We start from the raw sequence: 26,411 nt of genomic DNA, 5'->3' as shown, positions 1-26,411 counted from the left end.
GATTAGAACTGTCTGAATGGATGTCAACTATTGTTTGTTTGGGTAGTATGATTGTTTCAATTACCCCTGTTTGACTTTGTAGAAATTACATAAATGTTTGAGAAAGGTAGAACATTCTAAATACACAATTTTGCTCTCTTTTGAATCATATGATTTTACTGGTGGACACAGCCCTATAGATATTGTATAAGTATCTGCTCTTTGCTTAAGTGACTCCTCTTTGTTGCTCTGCTCTTTATCTGGGTCTGATGTTAATTAATCAACCATGGAAGGCAGTCTAGATAGGTTTGTTCTCCTGTTTCTTTTGATTTTCTGCCCGCTAACCTCAGCCTTCTGATCCAAACATTTGTATTTTATACACACAGAAAATTTGCAACACGAATGAGGTAATTCAAACTATCATGTCTGTTACTTGAAAAAGAGCTGCTAAACCTAATCTCACTTTTCACCAATGGATTCATAGTTTTGCAGATTACAGTTCTTCAAGTTACTTCCAAATTCCCTTTAATGTGATGAGGATTCTTGTCCCAGTTCTAGGCACCAAGTTCCAGACACTTCTCAAGCTCTGAGTTAAACAATTTCTTCATCTTCCAATTTACTTTAAATCTGTGCCCTAGCTTTTGAATCATTTGCTAAGAGAAATAGATCCTTATCATTTACCTTATCTAGTCCCCTTGTAATATTATACATTTTGTTTAATTCTTTACTTATCCTATTCTATTCCAAGTAATGTATTTGCAAGTTTATTGTCATGAACATACAAACCTAGGGTATAAATGCTGTGAACATCAGCAACTTTTGCAACATAGTACATGACAAACATGAATTAACAGAAGATAAATTATACTTAACAAAGTAAACGTAATGACATTAGTGCAAGTTGAGAGAGAGAGAGAAGAAAGAAATATTCAAGGTTGTATTAGGGTTTTCAGGTCAGTTCAAGAACCTGATGACAGTGGGGAAGGAGCGATTGTTGAACCTTCAGTTGTGGTGTCTTCAGGCTCCTCTACCTGCTACCTGATGGCAGCAGTGAGAAGAGGGCATAGCCCAGGCTGTGTGCATCCTTAATGATGGATATTGCCTTCCTTAGACATCACTGTTAGTCATTTAAAACTACTCCAGCTCTCCACATGTATAAGGTGGATGACCTCACATTTTTCCACATTATAGTTCACGTCCTGTGACCTTCCCATTCACTTAGCTCTATATATTCCCCGGAAGTTTCTCTACATCCTCCTCAGATGTTACATTACTATCTAGCTTTGGATTGTTGGCAAACATTTTCATTACACTGGGCAGTTCATTTAACTCATTGATATATTGGAAAAGATTGGAACTGAAATAGTTGGACCTTCAGAACAATTCTACAACATACCACTTGTTGCAGCCTCTTAAACCAAAAATGACTCATTTACTCCAACTCTTTGTTTTCTTTCCCTTAAATGATCTGCAACTCACACCAGTATATGACCCCTATCTAACAATATGTGGAGTTAATAGGCAATTAACCTGGTCAAGTGACAGATCTCTCAGTGGGGTGAGCATTTAGGAGATAGTGCCCATAGCTTACTGACATTTAGCATTGCCCTGAACTAGGGTAGGATCAGACAGTATGAGAAATTATTTAATTGTGGGAGGGCTAATTTTAGGTGCATTAAGCAGGAACTTGTGAATGCAAATTATAAGCAGATGTTCTCAAGGAAATACACTGCGGAAATATGGAGGCTGTTTATGAACCACTTTCATGAGGTTCTGGATAGGTTTATACATTGAGACAGGAAAATGTGGTAGGGTGAAAGAACCATGAATGAAAAGAGAGGTGGAACTTCTGGTCAAGAGGAAGAAGGATGCATACTTAAGATTTAGGAAGCAAAGATCAGAGAGAGATCTTGAGAATTATAAGATAGCCAGGAAGGAGGTTAAGAAGGGCTTAGGAGAGCTAGAACAGGACATGAGAAGGTGTTGGTGAGTAGAATTAAGGAAAATCTAAGGCATTCTACATCCACATGAAGAACGGGAGGATGACTAGAGTGAGGGTAGGACCAATCGGGGTTGAATTCACCTTGAAATTTGAGAAAGAGAAGCTAAAATCAGATGTATGAGTATTACAGTAGAGTCGAGGGAATTACTGAGGCATGAGAGAGGAGCTGGCCAGAATTGATTAGAAAAAAATAACACTGGCAGGGATGACAGCAGAGCAGCAATGGCTGGAATTTCTGGAAGCAGTGTGGAAGGCATAGGATATATACATCCCAAAGAGGAAGAAGTATTCTAAAGGAAAGATGATACAACCATGGCCAAGAAGAGAAGTTAAATCCAACATAAAAGGCAAAGAGAGGGCATTTAATGGAGCAAAAATTAGTTGTAAGTTAGAGGATTGGGAAACTTTTAAAAACCAACAGAAGGCAACCAAAAAAATCATTTAGAGGGTAAAGATGGAATACAAAAGTAAGCTAGCCAATAATATTAAAGAGAATCCCTAAGGTTTCTTCAGATGCATAAAGTGTCAAAGAGAGGCGAGCATGGATATTGGACCACTGGAAAATGATGCTGGAATGGTCCTAATGGGGGACAACAAAATGGCCCCTCCAATCCTTCACCACCCCACTTCTCCATTTCCCATCCCCTTTTCCCTCTCTCATCTCATCTCACCAATCATCTTCCCAGCTCTTTACTTCATCCCTTCCCCCCTAGGTTTCACCTGCCACCTTGTGTTTCTCTCTCCCCCCCCCCCCCCCCACCTTTTAAATCTACTCCTTAACTTTTTTTTCTCCAGTCCTGCCCGAAACGTCGACTGTACTTTTTTTCCAAAGATGCTGCCTGGGTTCTTCTTCCATCATTTTATGTGTGTTGCTCAGATTTCCAGCATTTCTTCTCTTGTTGGCAGTATACAGTATTACAGTTAGAGAAAGTGCAGTACAGGCAGATATTCAGGTGCAAGACCTCGAAGAGGTAGATTGCAAGGTCAAGAGTTCATCATATTCCCTTCCTCAGCTACCTGAAAACCTTGAGGTAAGGAAGCTAAATCTTCCAGTCCTTCTTTTCAAGGCACATTCAGTAATATCAGTGTCTCAAAAATATAACATTTGCATGTTTATATCTCTACCTTCTGCTCAGCTGGCCTTTTCACTTTACTCCTTGCATTAAGTAAAGGCAGACTCACTTTTTGTCTGCTTTTTAACCCTCTCTCACTAATTTTCTGCGTTCCCTCCCACTTCTGCTTTGTGTGCTTAAAACAAATATAAATAGCCTTTTTTTCACAAGGACGAGGAAAAATAGCAATAAGTCCCTGTTGTGATGCCCTATTTTCTCAAATTACTAGCAGAAATTATTGGATTATAATCAGGATTGACTTCTTCCTCTGTGGATGCTGAAGCAAACTGGGTAAGTTTATACTGTCAAAAGTTCATACCGTCATTTGCCTATGCAATCCCTAATGGCTTGGCATTTATCCCCAAAAATCTTCTACTGTTCTACCTTCCTCACCTAAATTGAGACTCTCCTTCCAAATCCATCACTTTAACCAATCTGTTCTGTGCTTCTTGGAATATGATTTTCCCAAACCAAAGTGTAACCCACAGGTTCGGCGAGCTGCATTAGTCTAGGGAAGACAGTCTCTGGCCCAGCCAAACATGTGAAATCTGAGATGCAAAACCTCTCATTTGTGTGGATACTGTGTGATCCTTTGCCCCATTAAAAATCAATACAGACAGACAGACTGACATACTTTATTGATCCCGAGGGAAATTGGGTTTCATTACAGTCACACCAACCAAGAATAGTGTAGAAATATAGCAATATAAAACCATAAATAATTAAATAATAATAAGTAAATTATGCCAAGTGGAAATAAGTCCAGGACCAGCCTATTGGCTCAGGGTGTCTGACACTCTGAGGGAGGAGTTGTAAAGTTTGATGGCCACAGGCAGGAATGACTTCCTATGACGCTCAGTGTTGCATCTCGGTGGAATGAGTCTCTGGCTGAACGTACTCCTGTGCCTAACCAGTACATTATGGAGTGGATGGGAGACATACCACAAAATAGCAGACAGTATACCATATGCAGTTAAATGATTTAGCTTTACAATTCTTAATTTGACTATAGGATTAGTAAAGAAAAACAATTTTTAATGAAAAAGTCTAATGTGCATGTTGGAACTCACAGTTGCCCTTCCATTGGAACTCCATCGATTTTCCCGTGCTTCATTGACTCCTGGCCCCACTCCATCCTGCTGTCTACAACCTCTCCTTTCTGGGTCTTCTCTCTTCATCTCTCGCCAAACAAAAGACCCAGATCACCTAGTTCTCAGGCACACAAGAAAAACCACTCCCTTCATTGAATGGTGTACATTCCAAAGACCCCCGTTATCTCTAGCCTTAACCCAAACACTGCTGCTACAGAGAAACTATTACATTAGCAGTGAAACCTTTCCCAGGGTGTTACAAAAGTGAAACATTTTACGAAGTTTTTATCCATTCTTGATATAAGTTTATAAATTTAATTTATATATGGCATTAATTGCACGTTTATAGCCCGGCGGCAGCGGTTGGTGCAGTATGGACAAGAATGAAAACTGGAAGGTTGAACATTTTCGTCCTTCAGAGGGCAGCAGAGTGGTGCAGCTGGTAGAGTCACTGCGTCACATCACCAGACACCTAAGTTCCGTCTGATTTCAGGTGGAGTTTGTACGTTCTTCATGTCGGTGTAGATTTTACGTTCTGGTCTCCTCCCTCATCCCAATGATTGTGTAGAAGAATTGGCCATTGCAAATTGCCTCTAGAATGCTGGAGTCTTCAGGTTTTGATGAGAATATGGGGAGAATAAAAAGTAAGATTAATGTAGGAGTAATTTAAATGGACAGTTGATTGTAGGTTTAGAAGGAAGCCATGTTCTACCTCCCTTTGATTTCGCCTTTGGGCACTTTGAAAGTCATCCCGTATTTATAAACCAGGGCAATTAAAATGCATTAGTCTTCACACTACTGATCTTGTGAATAAAACATGCACTTTATGTGCTTAACAAAAGCCGCAGCCCTTTACTTCCAACACGAACAAGAGAAAAGCTGCAGATGCCGCAAATCCAAGCAACGCGCACAAAATGCTGGGGGAACTCAGCAGGCCAGACAGCAGCTATGGAAAAGAGTACAGTCGTCCATTTCGGGCCAAGACCCTCCAGCAGGACTGGGGGGAAAAATAGATGAGCAGATTTAAAAGCTGGAGGGAGGGGAGGGAGATACACAAAGTGATAGATGAAACCGGGAGGGGGGACTCGCCCTACATAGACGTCATAACGTCAGCCACCGTCTCTTAAAGTGAGCACAACTACTCAATGACGGTGTTTGCGAATTATGTAGAACAGTTTTCATTAAAGAACAATATGTGTCATCTGTCACCCATTACATTACCCTACACTACTGCGCCTTCCTTGCCCGATCACGGTCCTGCTCTCTGAGCGACGCAAGTTAAACGCAAGATCACTGTCTTGCATGCTCAGTATTAGCTGCTCCGCCAAAATATATTCGCGGGGCGTCCATTTTTTACATCAGTTCTAGTGAGAGCTTTGACTTCATTAACTCAAAGCCTTATGCTTTTTTTGATACACGGGGGCCAGCGTAGATCCGAGGAATCTTGAAGCTGACAGCTAGTTCCATGACCTGTCGTCAACTCCGTTGCGGGTACTGTACTGTATTAATTGTTGCACGGCCGTTACAGGGTTTGGGGAGATCTTGGGGGACGGGAGGTGTTTGCACGCTCTCACCAAGCGGGGCAGAAGGCTGGAACCCTCCGGGAACGGGTCCCGGCGGGCGGTTCAACAGGGAAACGGGGGTGATTGCCTCCCGATTTCACCAAACACCCCAGCCGTAAGTCAGGGGAGACACAAAAAAAATCTGTAGATATTAGATCTAGAGCAATAAACGATGAGCTGAGGAACTCACAAGAGTGACTGTAGACATTGGAAATTTGGATCAACACACACAAAATGCTGCAAGAACTCAGCAGGCCAGGCCGCATCCATGGAAAACTGTACAGTCAACATTTCGAGCTGAAACCCTTCGGCAGGCCTGGAGAAAGAAAGCTGGGGAGTAGTTTTAAAAGGGAGGGAAGAGAGATCCACCAGGGAGAGTGAAAACTGGAGGGGGAGGGGAACAAGTAAAGACCTGGAAAGTTGATTGGAGATTAGGTGAGAGAGGGAAAAGGGGATGGGAAATGGTGAAGGGGGGTGCATTACTGGCAGTTTGAGAAATCAATGCTCGTGCCGTCAGGTTGGAGGCTACCCAAACGGAATATAAGGTGTTGTCCCTCCAACCTGACTGTGGGCTCATTGCGGCAGTAGAGGAGGCCATGGATAGACATATGGGAATGGGAAGTGGAACTAAAATGGGTGGTCACCGGGAAATCCCACTTGTTCTAGCAGACGGAGCATAGGTGCTCAGTGAAGCAGTCTCCCAATCTACATTGGGTCTCACCGATGTACAGGAGGCCATACTGGGAGCACCAGACACGGTAAATGATACCAAGAGACTCACAGGTGAAGTGTTGACGTAGAACCACACTTGGGTTGGAGGAACAACACCTTGTATTCTATTTGGGTAGCTTCCAACCTGATGGCATGAACATTGATCTCTCAAACTTCTGGTATGCCCCCAACTACCCTCCCCCTTCTCCATTTCCCACCCCTCTCTCATCTCATCTCACCAATCAACTTCCCAGCTCTTTACTTCATCCCTCCCCCTACAGGTTGCACCTATCATCTGGTGGTTCTCTCTCCACTCCCCCATCTTTTAAATCTACTCCTCAGATTTTTTTTCTCCAGTCCTGCCACAGGGTTTCGGCCTGAAACGTTAAGTGTACTTTTTTCCATGGATGCTTCCTGGCCTGCTGAGTTCCTCCAGCATTTTGTGTGTGTTGCTCAGATTTCCAGCATCTGCAGATGGAGGGGACTGGACAGGTGACCATTCAGGCCAATGAATGGACTTGGTCCAAATCGTTGACTGTTCATTTTTCTCTCTAGATAGGGCCTGACTTGCTGAGTGTCTCCTGCATTCTGCGTGTGTTTATGCTGGGGGAGCAGCATCTGAGAGGAGAAACTGCAGACATCTCGGATCAAAACCCGGCATTAAGACTGAAAGCGGGAAGAGGAGTGGCAAGAAAGGAGTCAGACTCAGCTGTATTATCACTGACATACTCTATATCATGGAATTTGTTATTTTCCAGCAGCAGTACTGTATAATACATAAATAATAATTAGCATAAGTTGATTTTAGTAATGAGGATGGCATGTCATGGATGGTGAGAGTCATTATTGATGGATGCTGCCTTCTTGTGACATTGCCTTTTGAAGATATCCCCGTTGGTGTGAGGCTGCTGCCCGCAATGGAGATAGCTGAGTCTAAAACCCTCTGCAGCCCTTTAAAGTCCTGTGCATTGTAGCCCCCACACCTCTCCTTGGTATGTATGTAGAAATTTGCTAGGGTGGCGACATACCAAATCTTTTCAAACTCCTAATGAGGTATATGCCTTCTTTGTAATTGCATCAATCTTTTGGGCCCAAGATAGATACTCTTGAGATGTTGCCACCCAGGACTTGAAGCTCCCGCGAATGCCTGTAAGCAAACAAATCTCAAGGTTGTATCATTTCATACATTTTTTGATGATGACTGTACTTTGAATCTGCTGACCCCTTGATGAGTTCTGGCCTGTGTCCTCCCAACTTTCCCTCCCTTGGTCTTACAGGTGCTGAGTGCAAGGCTGTCGTTGGGACACCACTCAGCCAACTGATCTACCTCACTCTTGTACGCCTCCTCGAGGTTAACGGTGGGAAGGGGTGTGGGATCACGGGCATGTAGTGCTGGGTAAGGTAAGTTGGAAGACTGCAACAGGTGAAAGATCGTTAGAGACGGATACAGACAGAGAAAAAGAAAGAAACAGTCCGAGCAGGGCGAAGGGAGGGGAGTATAAAGATGGGAGACAGCGGCTGGAGGGAGATAAACAAGATCATGAAGATGACAATTAGAGGAAAGGTGAAGGGCAATTGGAATTAGATGGGGGGGGGGATGGTTTCAGGGAATCCAGGCGTGAAGTGTGTGGAATGAGCCAGGAGGGTATAATGAAGATGGGACATGGTCTGGGAGAGGGTGGGAAAGGGGATAAAAATGAAATGACTGGAGGATGGGAGGAAGAGGTGAGGCGGGGGGTACTTAAAATTAGAAAACTCAATATTCAAGCCTTTGTTTTGTAGACTACACAGATAGGATATAAGACGTTACTCCTTCATTTTGCTTTGGCCTTCATCCTGGCAGTATAGAAGGCCATAGAGGAATAGGTCTGTGGGGATGGGAAGGGGAGTTGAACTTGTCTGCAACTAAGAGCTTGAGATGGCCATTGCGGACTGAGCTTAGGTGTGCTACGATCCTGTGGCTGGGTCTGCACTCGATCTCACCAGCGTAGAAGAGGCCATATCGGGAGCACTAAACACAGCAGGCAAGCTTGGCGAAGATGCATGTGGATCTTTGCCACGCCTGGAAGGTCCCTGCTTTAAATCAGATTTAAATCAACACCAACCTGGGCTTCTTCAATTCAGCTCTTTATAGCAAAGGCGTCACTGCTCTCTATCCAGGCTCAAGCCTGCTTAATTTTGCAGCCTGGCCCTGCATTATTCCCCCAAAAATACTTTGTTCTTAAAGTATAAAGTAATACAATTGGGACTTATCATTACTTTATGGTACTAAACATTTCAATACATACACTTGTAATATGTTGTCATTCCACCAATTAAATGTTTGAGAGGTTTTTACACACAGCCTAACCCCTCAGTGGCCTCTGGTGGCGGGATCTTATTCTGTGCACCCCCACAGATATACAGCCCTGAGATTTACTTTCTTGCAATGAATCCAATAATCATAATAGAATCAATGATACACCCCACAAACAGTGCGGACAACCAGTGTGCAAAAAACAACCACCTGCAAATTAAAAAAGAAAGAAAAAGGGAAATAATATTAATAAATAAATAAGCAACAACTATCAAGAACATGAGATGAAAAGTCCTTGAAAGTGAGTCCATAGGTTGTGGGAACAGTTCAGTGAAAGGACAAGTGAAGCCGAGTGAAGCTATCCCCTTTGGTTCAGAGCCTGATGATTGAGGGGTAATAACTGTTCCTGAGCCTGGTGGTGTGAGTCTTGGGCTCCTGTACCTTCTTCCTGATGGCAGAGGTGAGAAGATTGCATGACCTGGATGGTGGGAATCGCTGATGATCGATGCTGCTTTCCTGTAACAGTGCTCCGTGTAGAATTGCACAATGGTGGGGAGGGCTTTATCTGTGATGGACTGGGTTGTATCCACCACCTTTGTTCAAGGACACTGGTATTTCCACACCAGGCAGTTAATAAACTCTTCACCAAACATTTATAGAAGATTGTCAAAGTTTTAGATGCCATGCCAAATCTTCGCAAACCTCTCGGGGTCTAGAGGCGCTGCTGTAATTGCACTCGTGTCCAGGACCCTGGACAGATCCTCTAAAATGATAACACTGAGGAATTTTAAGTTGCCGACCCTCTCCACCTCTGATGAGGACTGGCTCATGGATCTTTGGTTCCCTCCTCCTGAAGTCAATAATCAGAATCAGAATTGGGTTTATTATCACCGGCATGTGACGTGAAATTTGTTAACTGAGCAGCAGCAGTTCAATGCAATACGTAATCTAGCAGAGGAAAAAAAAAAGTAAAATAAAAGTAAATCAATTACATATATTGAATAGGTTTTAAAAAAGATGCAAACACTGAAATACAGTATATTAAAAAATAAGTGAGGTAGTGTCCAAAGATTCGATGTCCATTTAGGAATCGGTTGGTAGAGGGGAAGATGCTGTTCCTGAATCGCTGAGTTTGTGCCTTCAGGCTTCAGTACCTCCTACCTGATGGTAATAGTGAAAAAAAGACATGTCCTGGATGCTGGACAATAGACAATAGACAGTAGGTGCAGGAGTAGACCATTCGGCCCTTCTAGCCAGCACTGCCATTCACTGTGATTACGGCTGATCATACACAATCAGTACCCCGTTCCTGCCCTCTCCCCATATCCCTTGACCCCGCTATCTATAAGAGCTCTATCTAACTCTCTCTTGAATGCATCCAGAGACTTGGCCTCCACTGTCTTCTGGGGCAGAGCATTCCACATATCCACCACTTTCTGGGTGAAAAAGTTTTTCCGCATCTCTGTTCTAAATGGCCTACCCCTTATTCTTAAACTGTGGCCTCTAGTTCTGAACTCACCCATCAGCGGGAACATGCTTCCTGCCTCCAGTGTGTCCAATCCCTTAATAATCTTATATGTTTCAATCAGATCCCCTCTCATCCTTCTAAATTCCAGAGTATACAAGCCCAGTCGCTCCAATCTTTCAACATATGACAGTCCTGCCATTCCAGGAATTAACCTCGTGAACCTACGCTGCACTCCCTCAATAACAAGAATGTCCTTCCTCAAATTTGGAGACCAAAACTGCACACAATACTCCAGGTGGGGTCTCACCAGGGCCCTGTACAGCTGCAGAAGGACCTCTTTACTCCTATACTCAATTCCTCTTGTTATAAAGGCCAGCATGCCAATAGCTTTCTTCACTGCCTGCTGTACCTGCATGCTTGCTTTCATTGAATGCTGTACAAGAACACCTAGATAAGAACTGATGTACAAGAACACCTGGAGGCCCTTAATAATGGATGCGACCTTTCTGAGACACCACTCCCTAAAGAGGTCCTGGGTACTTTGTAGGTGACTACGCAAGATGGAGCTGACTAGATTTACAACCTTCTGCAGCTTCTTTCGGTCCTGTGCAGTAGCCCCTCCATACCAGACAGTGATGCAGCCTGTCAGAATGCTCTCCTCGGTACAACTATAGAAGTTTTTGAGTGTATTTGTTGACATGCCAAATCTCTTCTAACTCCTTATAAAATATAGTCACTATCTTGCCTTCTTTATAACTACATTGATATGTTGGGACCAGGTTAGATCCGCAGAGATCTTGACACCCAGGAACTTGAAACTGCTCACTCTCTCCACTTCTGATCCCTCTATGAGGATTGGTATGTGTTCCTTCATCTTACCCTTCCTGAAGTTCACAGTCAGCTCTTTCATCTTACTGACATTGAGTGTCAGGTTGTTGCTGTAGCACCACTCCACTAGTTGGCATATCTGTATGCCCTCTTGTCACCACTCCACTAGTTGGCATATCTGTATGCCCTCTTGTCACCACCTGAGATTCTACCAACAATGGTTGTATTGTCAGCAAATTTATAGATGGTATTTGAGCTATGCCTAGCCACACAGTCATGTGTATATTGAGAGTAGAGCAGTGGGCTAAGCACACACCCCTGTGGTGCACCAGCGTTGATTGTCCGCGAGGAGGATATGTTATCGCCAATCCGCACATATTGTGGACTTCCGGTTAGGAAGATGAGGATCCATTTGCAGAAGGAGGTACAGAGGCCCAGGTTCTGCAACTTCTCAATCAGGATTGTGGGGATGATGGTATTTAATGCTGAGCTGTAGACAATGAACAGCATCCTGATCTTGGTCTTGCTGATATTGAGTGAGAGGTTGTTGTTATGGCACCACTCGGCCAGATTTTCGATCTCCCTCCTGTATGCTGATTCATCACTGCCTTTGATTTCGCCTACGAAAGTGGTAATGTCAGCAAACTTAAATAGAGCATTGCCTCAGAGTCATATGTGTAAAGTGAGTAGAGCAGGGGCTAAGTACACAGCCTTGTGATGTACCTGTGCTGATGGAGATTGTGAAGAGATTCGAACTGACTGGGGTCTGCAAGTGAGGAAGTCGAAGATCCACTTCAGTGCATCATTTTGCACTTATTCTTGCATCCACTTTGCCAGCTTCTATTTCACTTCTGGTTTTGTTCCAACCAACACTTGGTGCACGCCATATATTCTCTGAAACAACTTCCTAGCACCTTTGGGTGATCAAACCTGTCAGTGAAGGAACAAAACAATGGTTAAAATAGTTGCCAAAGAGCATTTACTGTAAGTGATCCTCTGAAAAGCTTTTTGAAACAACCACAAGGTTCCCCTTATCTATCCTACTAGTCAAGTACCCAAAGAAATGGAGTAGAATAGTGAAACCTTAGTTTTCTTTCATTGATCTATGCTGACTCTGCTCATTCTTATTATTCATTTCAAGATTTTCTGGTATTACATCCCTGGGTAGATTCCAGCAGTTTCTCTTGTATTGAGATTAGGCTAACAGGTTTTGAATGAAGGAGTGGAGTAATTGGTTGACTCCCACTTTTCAGAGAAGGAGATTTGATACTGCATTCTTTATTTGTTTGGAAGAAATTCCTTTCACTGCACATGATGGTAGTGAAACAATTTCTCACAGTTGGATGACCCCTATTGAGGCAATAAAGCATCACCAGTCTGAGCAACTCTTTATTCCTCCTCCACAATGGTATGAGATAGGAAGACTTTGCCGATTTAACTACCTTCAAGATCTGTAGAGGTTTAGCGAAGATTGTTCTGTGGAAGGTTGTGAACGATGGCTTCCAGTCCGACTAATGACATCTGATGGTCTTGCCATCTTGTATCCTGGGGAGGAACTTTATCCTGAAAATCCAGATTTCACAGGGGAAACAGAAATAAACCTCACTTTCTCCAAATCTCTGAAAGAAATACGGCTAGAGGTTACGAGACTGCACAAGGCAGAAGGCCGAAATCTGTATTATTTTACTCTGTATGTGAATACTGAACCCCGATATAAACATGTGCACCCATTAATGATAAACAGTCACCTTAATAGTTATTTCTGAACTATCTGACTAGCAAGCTAAATGAATGAGCCTAAAATAAAATATATATGTCTCTTCAAAACAATCTGTTTAATTTTGAAGATTTCTCTCATCATGGAACAACATTAGCAATAGCAATAGCAATAAAAATACACTTAAGGTTAAAGTCACCTAACATATTCATGTACATATCCAAACTTCTCTTAAACATTGAAATGGAACTCTGATCCACAATGTCTGATGGCAGCTTATACCACACACTCACCATTCTCTTAAGCAAAAAAATTCCCCTTAACAATTTTACCTTTCACCTTTAACCTATGACCTCTAGTTCTAGTCTCACTCAACCTTGGTAGAAAATGCCAGCTTGCGCTTACCCTATCCATGACCTTCATAATTTTCTATACTTTATCAAATCTCTCCTCATTCTGGTACACTCCAGTGAATGCAGTCCTAACCTATTCAACGTTTCTTGTAACTCAAATCCTGGGAACATTCTTGTATATTTTTTCTGTACTCCTTCAATCTTATGGATATCTTTCCTGAGGAAAGGGAGACAGAACTGCATACAGTACTCCAATGAGACCTCACCAACATCTCAGAGAACTTTAATACAACATTCTAACTCCATACTCCATACTTTGATTTATGAAGGAGAATGTGCCAAAAGATCTATTTTATGACCCTATCTACCTGTGGTGCCACTTTCAGGGATTATGCATCTGTATTCCCAGATCCCTCAGTTCTACTGCACTTCTCAGTGCCCTAATGTACACTGTGTAAGTCCTATCCTGGTTTGTCCTTCCAAACTCCAACACCTCATGCTGGTCTGCATTAAACTCCGTCTGCCATTTTTCAGCCTACTTTCTCAGCTGGTCCAAATCCTGCTGCAAACTCAGACAGCCTTGCTCGCTGTTCACTGTGCCTCCAATGTTGGTGTCATCTGTAAATTTGCTGATCTAGTTTAGACAATAGACAATAGGTGCAGAAGTAGACCATTCGGCCCTTCGAGCCTGCACCGCCATTTTGAGATCATGGCTGATCATCTACTATCAATACCCGGTTCCTGCCTTGTCCCCATATCCCTTGATTCCCCTATCCATAAGATACCTATCTAGCTCCTTCTTGAAAGCATCCAGAGAATTGGCCTCCACTACCTTCCGAGGCAGTGCATTCCAGACCCCCACAACCCTCTGGGAGAAGAAGTTTTTCCTTAACTCTGTCCTAAATGACCTACCTCTTATTCTTAAACCATGCCCTCTGGTACTGGACTCTCCCAGCATCTGGAACATATTTCCTGCCTCTATCTTGTCCAATCCCTTAATAATCTTATATGTTTCAATCAGATCCCCTCTCAATCTCCTTAATTCCAGCGTGTACAAGCCCAGTCTCTCTAACCTCTCTGCGTAAGACAGTCCAGACATCCCAGGAATTAATCTCGTGAATCTACGCTGCACTTCCTCTACAGCCAGGATGTCCTTCCTTAACCCTGGAAACCAAAACTGTACACAATACAGATCATTGATATAGATGACCAATAATAACAGACCCAACACGGATCACTGTGGTACTCCAGTAGACACAGCTCTGCAGTCAGAGAGAAACCATCTACTGCCACTCCTCGCCAATGTGGAATCCAAGTTACTACGAATGTCAAGCGACTGAAACTTTCTGACCAACCTCCCTTTCAGGACTTTGTTAAAAGCCTTGTTAAAGTCCATGTAGACAATATCCAGTGCATTTTGCCTATCAACTTTACATGTAACCTCAAAAAAATCTGTAAAATTAGTTAAACAATTGATGGGAATATTAGAATGGCTGAAAATTCTAAAACAGATCTGCTGATTTCCTGCCTTAAACGAGCAAATCTGCAGATGATGGAAATCAGAGCAACACACACAAAACGCTGGAGGAACTCAGCAGGCCAGGCAGCATCTATGGAAAAAAGTACAGTTGATGTTTCAGGCTGAAACCGTTCAGCAGGACTAGTTTGTCTTCTTTGTTTGCTTGTTGGTGATCTCCTACCTTGGCCGTCTGTTTGCAAAAGTCCAAAATTTACTACTCCTTCAGCAGGCACCACCATCTATTGTGTCATTTGGTATCTTCTGGTCTCCATCCTCTTACAGACATTCCCTTTCTAAGGTTTCTCAGTTCTGATGAAAAGTCATCAGCTATAAATATTAACTCTTTGTCTGTCCACAGATGTTGCTTGCCTTATTTGTTATTTCCAGAATTTTTTTTCTGTTCAAAATGCTGATATGTATCTGCAGACATGGATAATTGTCATAGAAGATAAAATAATAATTATTACATTATCAGTGTTCTGGGAGAGATGAGGAGGCAAATTCCGCAATCCAGTGACAAATAAATGAGGTTGTTATGAATGTACCACAGCTCTGTGGGGCCGAAGGGCGCGGGGTAGCCCCCTCCTTTGTGAGAATCGCAAGATCACTATTGAGTCCATTCAGGAGACCCAGGAAATGAGAGAAAGACATGCAGAATCCACAAGTCATTGGAATGTGTCTTGGCCTCCGAGAGGCGGACCCATTGATGCCGGCTATTGTCTCTTGGAGACGGACTTGTGTATTGCATCCTGTACAATGCATCGACGCCCCAGGCAATGAAACGAGTGAGAGGTTGGCGGAGGGATTGCCTCATCCCAACCTGATTGACATCTGAGACCTTGTGAGTCAGGATAAAAAGAGGGTCTGTGGGAACAGCCCCTCAGACGCACCAGAAGAAACGCCAGCGATCCTGTAATAGCAAGAAACCAGGGGAAAGGCCACATGCGTCCGGTTCCATTTGCCCTGGAATCGGTGGGCCCTTTTCCACGGCCGAAAGGTTTTTAGCTAACAACGGGGAAACCAACTCCCAACGACTCTTGAAGGATTGACATCATAAAAGGAACGGGCAAGTTTTAAACCCGTCTTTCTCTCCAACCCAAAAGCTGCAGCTTGAATGAACTGAGTGACTTTTATATTTCCATCGGACAATACATTATCCCCTAGACAATGATAGAGCTATTTCTTCTTATTATTATTATACCCGCGCTTTTAGATTTAGTATTGACGATGGATATTATCTGTATGTTTGCATTGACATTGTTTTGTGTACTTGTATCAGTAAATACTGTTAAAAATAGTACCATCAGACTTCAACGGACCTCTCTATCTTTGCTGGTAAGTGACCCAGTTACGGGGTACGTAACAATTGGGGTTCTCGTCCCAGGATTTGACACCAAATTGGGGGGGCCAGTGAATTGGGCTTGTAAGTCCGAACTTGGATCTGGTTATGCGGGTAGCCAGACGGGAAACCAGCAAAGATGGACGTGGGGGAATTTATAGAAAACCCGATGCTGGAGGCGGCCACCAAATCAGACTTGATAAATTTGGCGAAGGGGTTAAACCTTGCAGAGGTGAGGTTGTCAATGAAAAAGCGGGAGGTGCGAAGGGCAATAACTCAGTATTATATTGGGAAGAATGTGTTTACAGCTGAGGTATTGGAAAATATCCCTGAAAAGGTACCAGCTAGTGGGACGGCTCAGTTAGAGTTGGAGAAATTAAGGTTGGAACATGCAATTAAGTTAAAGCAGCTGAGAAGGAGAATGAAAGAGCTGAGAGAGAGAGAGAGAGAAGGAGTTAGAGCGGGACCGGGCTGAGAAAGAAAGGGAGCATGCGCTCCAGCTAAAAGAGTTAGAGGTGAAACGGGAGCAGGACAGAGCTGAGAAGCAAAGAGAGCACGAACTTCAGTTAAAACAGCTGGAAGCAGCTGAGAAGAAGAAAGAAAGAGCTGAGAAAGAGAAGGAAAGGGCCGAGAAGGAGAGGGAGGCAGAGAAACAGAGGAAACATGACTTGGAGATGGAGAAGTTAAGGCAAGAGCAACGAGTTCAGGGGTCAGACCGAGAGGAGCAGTTTAATGTTAGTCGGGAGTTGAGGTTAGTACCTCCGTTCGAGGAGACGGATGTTGATAGTTATTTCTTGCTTTTTGAAAAGGTGGCAGTGAATCAGAAGTGGCCCAGAGATCAGTGGGTGGCGTTGTTACAAAGTGTGTTAAAAGGGAAGGCACAGCGGGCATATACAGCGTTGTCCATGGAGGAGGAAGAGGAGGAGAGTTATGACAAAGTAGAGGCGGCCATTCTCCGGAGTTATGAGTTAGTACCTGAAGCGTATAGACAAAAGTTCAGAAATTTAAAGAAAGGGTGGAATCAGACGTATACCGAGTTTGCCTATGAGAAGGGTGTGCTCTTGGACCGTTGGTGCACAGCAGAGATAGTGAAAGAGGATTATTGGCGTCTCAGGGAGTTAATTCTGATTGAGGAATTTAAAGGTTGTGTTTCGGAGGATATCCGGATGTATTTGAATGAGAAGCCGAATAAGTCCATCTCAGAATTTGCTAGGTTCGCAGATGAATATGCCCTAACCCACAAGACAAAGTTTTCCTCGAATAAAAGTTACTCGAGAGACCGTGGGAACGATTGAGAAAGCCCGCCGGCTGAGGCAGAGGTCCCGCCGGGAGCTAGTGGTAAGATTGAGGGGGAAAGGCAAGACGGCCAGAGATTTCTGGGCTTGACCTGTTTTAATTGTGGAAAGGGGGGGCATATTGCATCTAGGTGCTTGGCTCCGAGGAAGGAGACAGGAAAAGGGAAAGCAGCCGTCCCTATCGGATGTGCCGTGGTAATCAGTAAATCGACAAGAGAGCCCCGGGTAGACAGAGTACGAGAAGGGTCTGAGACTTGTATGTCACACGGAACCGTGTCTGTGAGGGAGGGGGGCACCCCAGTTCCAGTACGGATCTGGAGAGACACGGGGGCGGAACTATCATTGATCAGCAGTAAGGTACTAGATTTTGGTCGCAAGACGGGAATGGTAGCTGTGAAAGGAATAGGCAAAGGGACGGAAATGGTGCCCTTGCATAAAATCATTATGAATTGTGAGCTAGTCTCTGGACCAGTTGAAATGGGGGTGCGATCAGAATTCCCGAGAACTGACGCGGACGTCCTTCTGGGTAACGATTTAGCCGGTGGTAAGGTTTGGTCGGCAATGATGCTGACCAAACAGCCTGTGAGTGTTGAGGCTCCGCCCCTAGATTCCAAGATCTGTCCCGCCTGCGCGGTCACTCGCAGCATGTCGAGAAAGGCAGCTGAGAACGAGAGCAGTTTAAATCTGGCCAGTATCGATTTGGCCGAGACGTTTTTACCGACTCTGTGCCACGAGGGTTTGGAGGGTGGTAAAACAGAGGGTAGTAAAGTGAAAGAGAGTAAGGGAGAGGAGATAGACCTGCCCTTAGCGAGGAATGAAGTGCTAGAGGCACGAAATGGAGATGAGAAACAGATAGAGCTGTTAAAAGGTCCAGAGTTGGACATGGATGATCTGTCTGGTTGGGCAGAACTGTTTGAAGAAGTTGAAAATTCTAAAGGTGTTCCCGATAATGAAATGAGGGCAGTCCTAGATGAAAAGGATGCCCTTACCTTGAAGAAGTCTGCTGGGTTGGTAGATGAGGTTGTTTCAGCCCGCGGGGTTGAGTTTACTCTGGAAGGGAGTTGCCCAGAGAGCAGCTGGGAGAATCAGGGGAATTTAGAATTTGGACCGGGTACGGGTATTGAAAGCCTGGAAGAGGCAAATGTCCCATTTGAGTGTGTCCAAGATGTGGATGCACGTGGTACTGAACCTAGTAATGGAGCTCAGAAAAAGTCTGAGGTATTTGATTCAGTTGAAAAGGAATGCAGTCCTTGTGGGTCAGACAGACTTGGTTCAGTGAAGAAAGGGTTAACCTTGGTAATAGTGGGAAGTGAGAGTTCCCAGGTGTTTGTGCTTAAAGGTGTGTTAAAAGTTAATGCGGAGATCAAACGTGGGGAGATGAATATTATCATTGAAGAAAATGGGAAATATGTCGTTCCCAAATTGAATGAAGAAAATTTAAAACCTGCGGATCACTTACAGGTTGAGTTGGAAGATGACGGGGCCCCTCATGCTATTGTTATTCCAGAGTGTGGTGTGAAAAGGCAGAATTTGACATGCTGCTTGAACAAAGAGTTCGAACTGAAAACTAATAGCCTGAAGGGTCCTGAAGAGAAAGCTAGCAACTTGTGTAAAATTAAAGAATTGGGTGGAAATTCAGAAGATGGTCTAAGTTTGGGACACAGTGTTGATAAAATAACTCCTATGAAAGAAGCGGGCAACAGCCTATTTCGCCAGGTTACCTGAGTTCCCCACGTGGAAACTAACCGGAAAAGAGACGAGGGTTAATGGGGACGCCATTTTTAAATAGCAGAAACCGGTTTTAAGGGATTTCAACAAAGCCTGTGAATAATAAAAGACAACCCCCATGGAAGCCTGCCTGTTGAGTTTGAAAGCCACATAAAGATTAGTATTTGCATGAACTGTTGTAGTATACCCGTAAGCTAAGATCACAACTCTTTAGTTTTGTTGGCTAAAGAAAAATAAGACCTAAAAATAGGTGGTTATTCAAGTGGAGTCTGATGCTACAAGACTTTAGTAGGGTACAAGATGTTAAGATATTAAAGGAAGTGACAATTGTAATCGGTAACCATCTAGATACTGAATTGAATGTATAACTGTATTACTCTGTAGTGAAAAGAAAAGCTTTTGTATTGTGTTAGATTCAAAAATCCTGTAAGACTCTGTACTACTTCATTTTCACCGCTGGTGAAAACGCTTTGAAGAAAGGGGGTGTTACGAATGTGCCACAGCTCTGTGGGGCCGAAGGGCACGGGGTAGCCCCCTCCTTTGTGAGAATCGCAAGATCACTATTGAGTCCATTCAGGAGACCCAGGAAATGAGAGAAAGACATGCAGAATCCACAAGTTGTTGGAATGTGTCTTGGCCTCCGAGAGGCGGACCCATTGATGCCGGCTATTGTCTCTTGGAGACGGACTTGTGTATTGCATCCTGTACGATGCATCGACGCCCCAGGCAATGAAACGAGGGGGAGGTTGGTGGAGGGATTGCCTCATCCCAACCTGATTGACATCTGAGACCTTGTGAGTCAGGATAAAAAGAGGGTCTGTGGGAACAGCCCCTCAGATGCACCAGAAGAAACGCCAGCGATCCCGTAATAGCAAGAAACCAGGGGAAAGGCCATGTGCGTCCGGTTCCATTTGCCCTCGAATCGGTGGGCCCTTTTCCACGGCCGAAAGGTTTTTAGCTAACAACGGGGAAACCAACTCCCAACGACTCTCGAAGGATTGACATCATAAAAGGAATGGGCAAGTTTTAAACCCGTCTTTCTCTCCAAACCAAAAGCTGCAGCTTGAATGAACTGAGTGACTTTCATATTTCCATCGGACAATACATTATCCCCTAGACAACGATAGAGCTATTTCTTCTTATTATTATTATACCCGCGCTTTTAGATTTAGTATTGACGATGTATATTATCTGTATGTTTGCATTGACATTGTTTTGTGTACTTGTATCAATAAATACTGTTAAAAATAGTACCATCAGACTTCAACGGACCTCTCTATCTTTGCTGGTAAGTGACCCAGTTACAGGGTACGTAACAAGGTTGATCAACGTCCACAGGATTTTCAGCTGCACTGAGCTTGTGTGTAGAAGATCAGCCATTGGATGTAAGAGAGAAGATAAGATTCAGCCCAACTGTGATGCTGGAATTTAGAAACGGTTTCAAGGGAAACTGAAATATCATCTCCAAAGATGAATTTAATGTTAGAGGTTCTTAAGCAGGGATCTAACAACAAGGTGCCATCTGGTCTGTAGTCTTGCAGATCCCAGCAATTTTAGATTGTTTGGCTATTGGATGAGTGCAGTTCCCAACAACAGGAAAGGAGCTTGTCACAATCATGACAATGTTTCTGGCTTCGTGTTCATGAAGGGCAAGAGATCCCTTAGGATGCAGTGGTTACAATATGATAGAATTCACCCTGCAGTTTGAGAGAGAGAAGCTAAAACGGGATATATCGGTATCCCAGCAGAGTAAAGGGAATTACAGAGGCATGATAGAGGAGCTGGCCAAATTTGATTAGAAGGGGAAGCTAGCGGTGATGATGGTAAAGCAGCAATGACTTGATTTTCAGGGAATAATTTGGAGAACACAGAGTCAGTTCATCTCAAAGAAGAAGCATTCTAAAGGTAGGATGAGGTAACCATGGCTGACAAGGGAAGTCAAAAACAGAATAAACACATAAGAGAGTGCATATAATATAGCAAAAACTAGTGGGAAGTTTTTAAAAACCAACAGAAGACAAATGAAACAATATGGGAAGAAAAGATGAGACATAAAGGCTAGCTGATAATATAAAAGAAGATACCAAAAGTTTTTTTCATATATATAGGACTGCTGAAAAATGACGCTGGATCATAGTAGTAAAACCATAAGACACAGGAGTGGAATTAGTCCAATTGGTCATGGCTGATTTATTATCCCTCTCAACCTCATTCTCCTGCCTACTTCCCATAACCTTTGATACAAATCAAGAACCTCTGCTTAACATATACCCAATGACTTGGTCTCCACAGACGTCTAAGACAATGAATTCCACAGGTTCACCACCCTCTGGCTAAAGAATGTATTTTGAATACAAGATATTCTGCAAATGCTGGACATCCAGAGTAACACATACAAAATGCTGGAGGAACTTAGCCGGTCAGGCAGAATTAATGGAAAGAAATAATCAGTCACTGACAGGGATGACAGCAGAGCAGCAATGGCTGGAATTTCTTAAAGCATTTCGGAAGGCACAGGATAAACAAATCCCAAAGAGGAAGAAGTATTATAAAGGCAAGATGGCACAACCGTGGCTAAGAAGAGAAGTCAAAGCAAAGAAAAGCCAAAGAGAGGGCGTATAATTGAGCAAAAATTAGCAGGAAGTAAGAGGATTGGGAAGCTTTCAAATACCAACAGATGGCAATGAAGAAAGTCATTAAGGGAAAGTTGGAATACAAAAGTAAGAGAGCCAATAATATTAAAGAGGATACCAAAAGTTTCTTCAGATCCATAGTGTGTAAAAGAGAGGTGAGAGTGGATTTCAGACCACTGGAAAAAGATGTTGGAGTGGTAGTAATGGAAGACAATGAAATTGCAAATGAAGTATAAGTATTTTGCACCAGTCTTCACTGTGGAAGACACTAGCAGCATGGTGGAAGTACCAGATGTCAAGGGTCATGAAATGTGTGAAGTTAACATTACTAGGGAGAAGGTTCTTGGGAAACTGAAAGGACTGTAGGTAGATAAGTCACCTGAACCAGATGGTGTAGACCCCAGGGTTCGGTAAGAGGTAGCTGAAGAGATTGTGGAGGCATTAGTAATGATCTTTCAAGAACCACTAGATTCTGGAATGGTTCCGGAAGACTGGAGAACTGCAAATGTCACCCTGCTCTACAAGGAGGGAGACAGGCAGGAGAAAGGAAACTATAGGCTAGTTAGTCTGACCTAGTGGTTGGAAAGATGTTGGAGTTGATTATTAAGGATGAGATCTCAGGGTACTTGGATGCACATAATAAAATAGTCCATAGTTAGCATGGATTCCTTGAGGGAAAATCTTGCCTGACAAATCTATTGGAATTCTTTGAAGAAATAACAAGTAGGATAGACAAAGGAGAATTCGTTGAGTTGTGTATTTGGATTTTCAGACAGCCATTGACAAGGTGTCACACATGAAGCTGCTTAACAAACTATGAGCCCAAGGTATTACAGGAAAGATTCTAGCATGGATAAAGCAGTGGCTGACTGGTAGGAGGCAAAGAGTGGGAATAAAGGGAGCTTTTTCTGGTTGGCTGTCTGTGACTAGTGGTGTTCTATAGAGGTGTATATTGAGACCAATTATTTTTATGTTATATGTCAATGATCTGGATGATGGAATTGCTGGCTTTGTTGCAAAGTTTGCAGACAATATGAAGAAAGGTGGAGGGGCAGGTAGTTTTGAGGAAGTAGAGAGGCTACAGAAAGACTTAGACAGATTAGGAGAATGGGCAAAGAAATGGCAGATGGAATACAGTGTTGTCAAGTGTATAGTTGTGCACTTTGGTAGAAGAAATAAAAGGGTTGACTATTTTCTAAATGGAGAGAAAATTTTTAAAAAACTGAGTTGTAAAGGGACTTGGGAGTGTTTGTGCAGGATTCCCTACAGGTTATTTTGCAAGTTGAGTCTGTGATGAGGAAGACAAATGAAAGGTTAGCATTCATTTCAAGTGGTCAAAAGCAGGGATGTAGTGTTGAGAATTTATAAAGCACAAGTGAGGCCTCACTTAGAGCATTGTAAGCAGTTTTGGGCTCCTTATCATGGAAAGGATGTGCTGAAACTGGAGAGGGTTCAAAGGAGGTTCATGAAAATGATTCCGGGATTGAATGGATTGCCATATGAAGAATGTTTGATGGGTCTGGGCCTGTATTCACTGGAATTCAGAAGAATGAGGGGTGATCTCAATAAAATCTATTGAATGGTGACAGGCCTTGATAGAGTGGATGTGGAGAGGATGTTTCCTATGGTGGGAGAGTCTAAGATCAGAGGATACAGCCTCAGAATAGAGTGGCATCCTTTTAGAATGGAGGTGAGGAGGAATTTCTTTAGCTAGTGAGTGGTGAAACTATGGAAATCATTACCACAGATAGGTGTGGAGGCCAAGTCTTTATGTATATTTGAAACAGAGGTTGATAGATTCTTGATTGATTAGGGCATGAAGGGATATGGAGAACAGGCAGGAGATTGGGGCTGGGAGGAAAATTGGATCAGCCATGATGAAATGGCGGAGCAGATTAAGTGGTCCTGGAAAGGACTGCACAAATCAATAAGCAAAGATCGTGTATGGTACACCGACGCAAAAGTTTCTGCAGATGCTGGAAATCTTGAGCAATGCATATAAGATGCTGGAGGAACACAGCAGGTCAGGCAGCATCTATGGAGGCAAATGAACAGTCAACATTTCAGACTGAGACCCTTCATCAGGATGGAAAGGCAGGGAGCAGAAACTAGAATATGGTGTATGGTGTATTTGCCTTGTTTCACTAAAGCCTTCAAAGGCTCCATGTTCTTTATTCTATTCCTTGTGACAGTGATTTTATGAATTATCACACACAGTTTGAAACCAGCCCATCAAATACCTCTTGGATATTTATACACATTTTCAAAGATGTGAAAATTAGGCAAAATTATTGGTTTATACTTATCTACATTTCCTTGTTTCCCATTATAAATCCATTAGTCTTGCTCACTAGGCACCCCACATTTATCCTAGCTACCCTTTATCTTTTTACATATCCATAGAAACCCTGCTATTTAATTTATTATCAGGTCCCAGTTTTCCTTCGTAATCAATTTTCTTCCTCCTTTTTTAATTTCATAGTTTCTCACTGTTTGTTCTTGTAATAGATTTGTTTTATAGAGTTAAGTCATATTTCTTGAAGGATATTTGCTTGAATTGAAAAGTCAATTTTGTATCTTTGGGGATAAAAATAATAAACTCTTAGCTTCTCAATTAAGAGCAACCAGAGCTAAAAGACAAATCTTAAAGATTTGTAAAAACAATGGAGATATAGTAAGTAACCATGAGGACATTAATAATACTTTTCAAGATTTTTATTCTGATCTTTATAGATCTCAATTTCCTGCAGATTCCTCTAAAATGAAGGCTTTTCTACATAAGATTACATTTCCACAAATTTCTCTTGAAGATCAACAGAAACTTGATGCTCCAATTACCAAGCATGAAATTCAGAAAGCTATTTTATCAATGCAATCAGGTAAAGCTCCTGGACTTGATGGTTATTCAGTGGGATTTTACAAAAAATTCGAAAGGTTACTTTCTCTGTATCTTTTGGAAATATTTCATGAATCCTTTGAGAAGGGTAATTTACCTTCTTTTTATGAGGCATCTATTTCCTTAATTCTTAAAAAAGATAAAGATCCTGTTAAATGCTCATCATATAGACCTATTTCGCTATTAAATGTGAACGCAAAAATTCTCTCTAAAATAATGGCTAATCGCTTGGAAAATATTTTAACTAAAATCATTTCTATGGATCAAACAGGCTTTATTAAAGGCCGTTATTCTGTCTCTAACATTCGGAGATTGATGAATATTATATATTCTTCATTATCTAAACAAACTCAATGTGTTATCTCTCTCGATGCAGAAAAGGCATTTGATAGAGTTGAGTGGCCATATTTGTTTAAAGTATTAGAAAAAATTAGTTTTGGTAATAATTTTAATAGATGGATTCAAATGATTTATAAGAATCCTATTGCCACGGTTATTACTAATAAATTCCTAATCTTTTGGAAATACTTAAAGATTTTGGTAAATTTTCAGGATATAAACTTAATTTGAATAAAAGTGAATTGTTTCCATTAAATGTCCCTGTCAGTATATACAATGACATTCCTTTTAGAATTGTTAATACATTTAGATATTTAGGTATCATAATTACTAAAAAAAATATAAAGATCTCTATAGAGTGAATATAGTTCTTTAATGGACTCCATGAAACAACTATTTTCTAGATGGAATCCACTTACTCTTTCTTTAATAGGTCATATTCATTCTGTGAAAATGATGATTTAACCTAGGTTTTTATATATTTTCCAAAATATACTTATCCTTTTAACTAAAAAATTTTTCGATCAAATTGACTCTCTTATTTCTTCTTTTATTTGGAACAATACGAGACCAAGAATTAATAAGTATCATTTACAAAAATCTAAAAAAGTATCACTTCCAAATTTAAGACTATTATTGGGCTGTGAATATTAGACAATTATGTTTTTGGTTATATTGGCTTGGTAAGAACCAAAAACCATTATGGGTTGATTTGGAATTAAAAACTGTTAAACAATTTCATTTAACTTCAATTTTAGGAACTCCATTACCTTTACAGCTCTCTAAAATTCCAAATTTAAATCTTTATCCGGTTATTAAACAATCTTTACGGATTTGGGTTCAGTTTTGTAATTTTTAAAATTTGAAACAATTTAAGTTATCTAGTTTTTTATATCGAAATTTCTCATTTAAACCTTCAACAACTGACCCCATTTTTCTTCCATGGAAAAATAAAGGAATTCATTCTTCTACAGATTTATTTTGTGATGGTCAATTGATGACTTTTGAAGAGTTAATTAACAAATATTTTCTCACTCATACACATTTTTTGCAATATTTTCAGGTTAGACATTTTTTACAACAATATTTACCTAAGTTTCCATATTTACAAGAATCTGATTTGTTGGATACCATTTTCAAATTGAATCCCTTAGTGAAAGATTCCATTAGTAGAATTTATAATTTATTTTTGTTACAAAAAAAGAACCTATCACTAAAGATTAAACAAGATTGGAAGAGAGAACTTAATATGACCTTTGTTAATGAAGATTGGCTTCGAGTTTTGAAAAACATAAATTCTTCTTCTGTATGTGCCAACCATTGTTTAATTCAATTTAAAATTGTACACTGTTATTACTTAACAAAGGACAGACTATCTAAAATATTTCCTAGTATAGATAACTATTGCGATAGATGTAAAACTGAAGTAGCTACTTTGTCAATATGTTCTGGTCATGTTCTGCATTAAAATCGTTCTGGAAATCTTTATTTTCTACAATCTCTAAAGCTTTGAAAACTAATTTACAACCTAATAGATTGACTG

The 26,411-nt window shown here is 41.8% G+C and overlaps 2 long non-coding RNA genes across 3 annotated transcripts in view; one reads left to right on the top strand and one right to left on the bottom strand.

The window, feature by feature from the left end:
* The first annotated feature begins 1,297 nt into the window (after positions 1–1,297).
* LOC140735894 (uncharacterized) lies at positions 1,298–8,024 on the top strand. 2 transcript variants are annotated; one of them, XR_012100831.1, is made up of 3 exons: positions 1,298–3,384; positions 4,534–4,677; positions 7,013–8,024. It is a non-coding gene; the product is annotated as an uncharacterized lncRNA (long non-coding RNA). The 2 variants fall into 2 exon arrangements; XR_012100832.1 differs by having other exon boundaries at positions 4,534–5,675.
* A 3,284-nt stretch (positions 8,025–11,308) lies between these two features.
* LOC140735893 (uncharacterized) overlaps positions 11,309–26,411 on the bottom strand; it is a 30,586-nt gene continuing 15,483 nt past the window's right edge. Inside the window, exon 3 of the long non-coding RNA XR_012100830.1 lies at positions 11,309–11,979. This is a non-coding gene — a long non-coding RNA (uncharacterized lncRNA). The remainder of the gene's footprint in view (positions 11,980–26,411) is intronic.

This window comes from Hemitrygon akajei, chromosome 11 (assembly GCF_048418815.1).
Source record: "Hemitrygon akajei chromosome 11, sHemAka1.3, whole genome shotgun sequence".
NCBI lineage: Eukaryota > Metazoa > Chordata > Chondrichthyes > Myliobatiformes > Dasyatidae > Hemitrygon > Hemitrygon akajei.
This window is presented reverse-complemented; position numbering and strand designations above follow the sequence as displayed.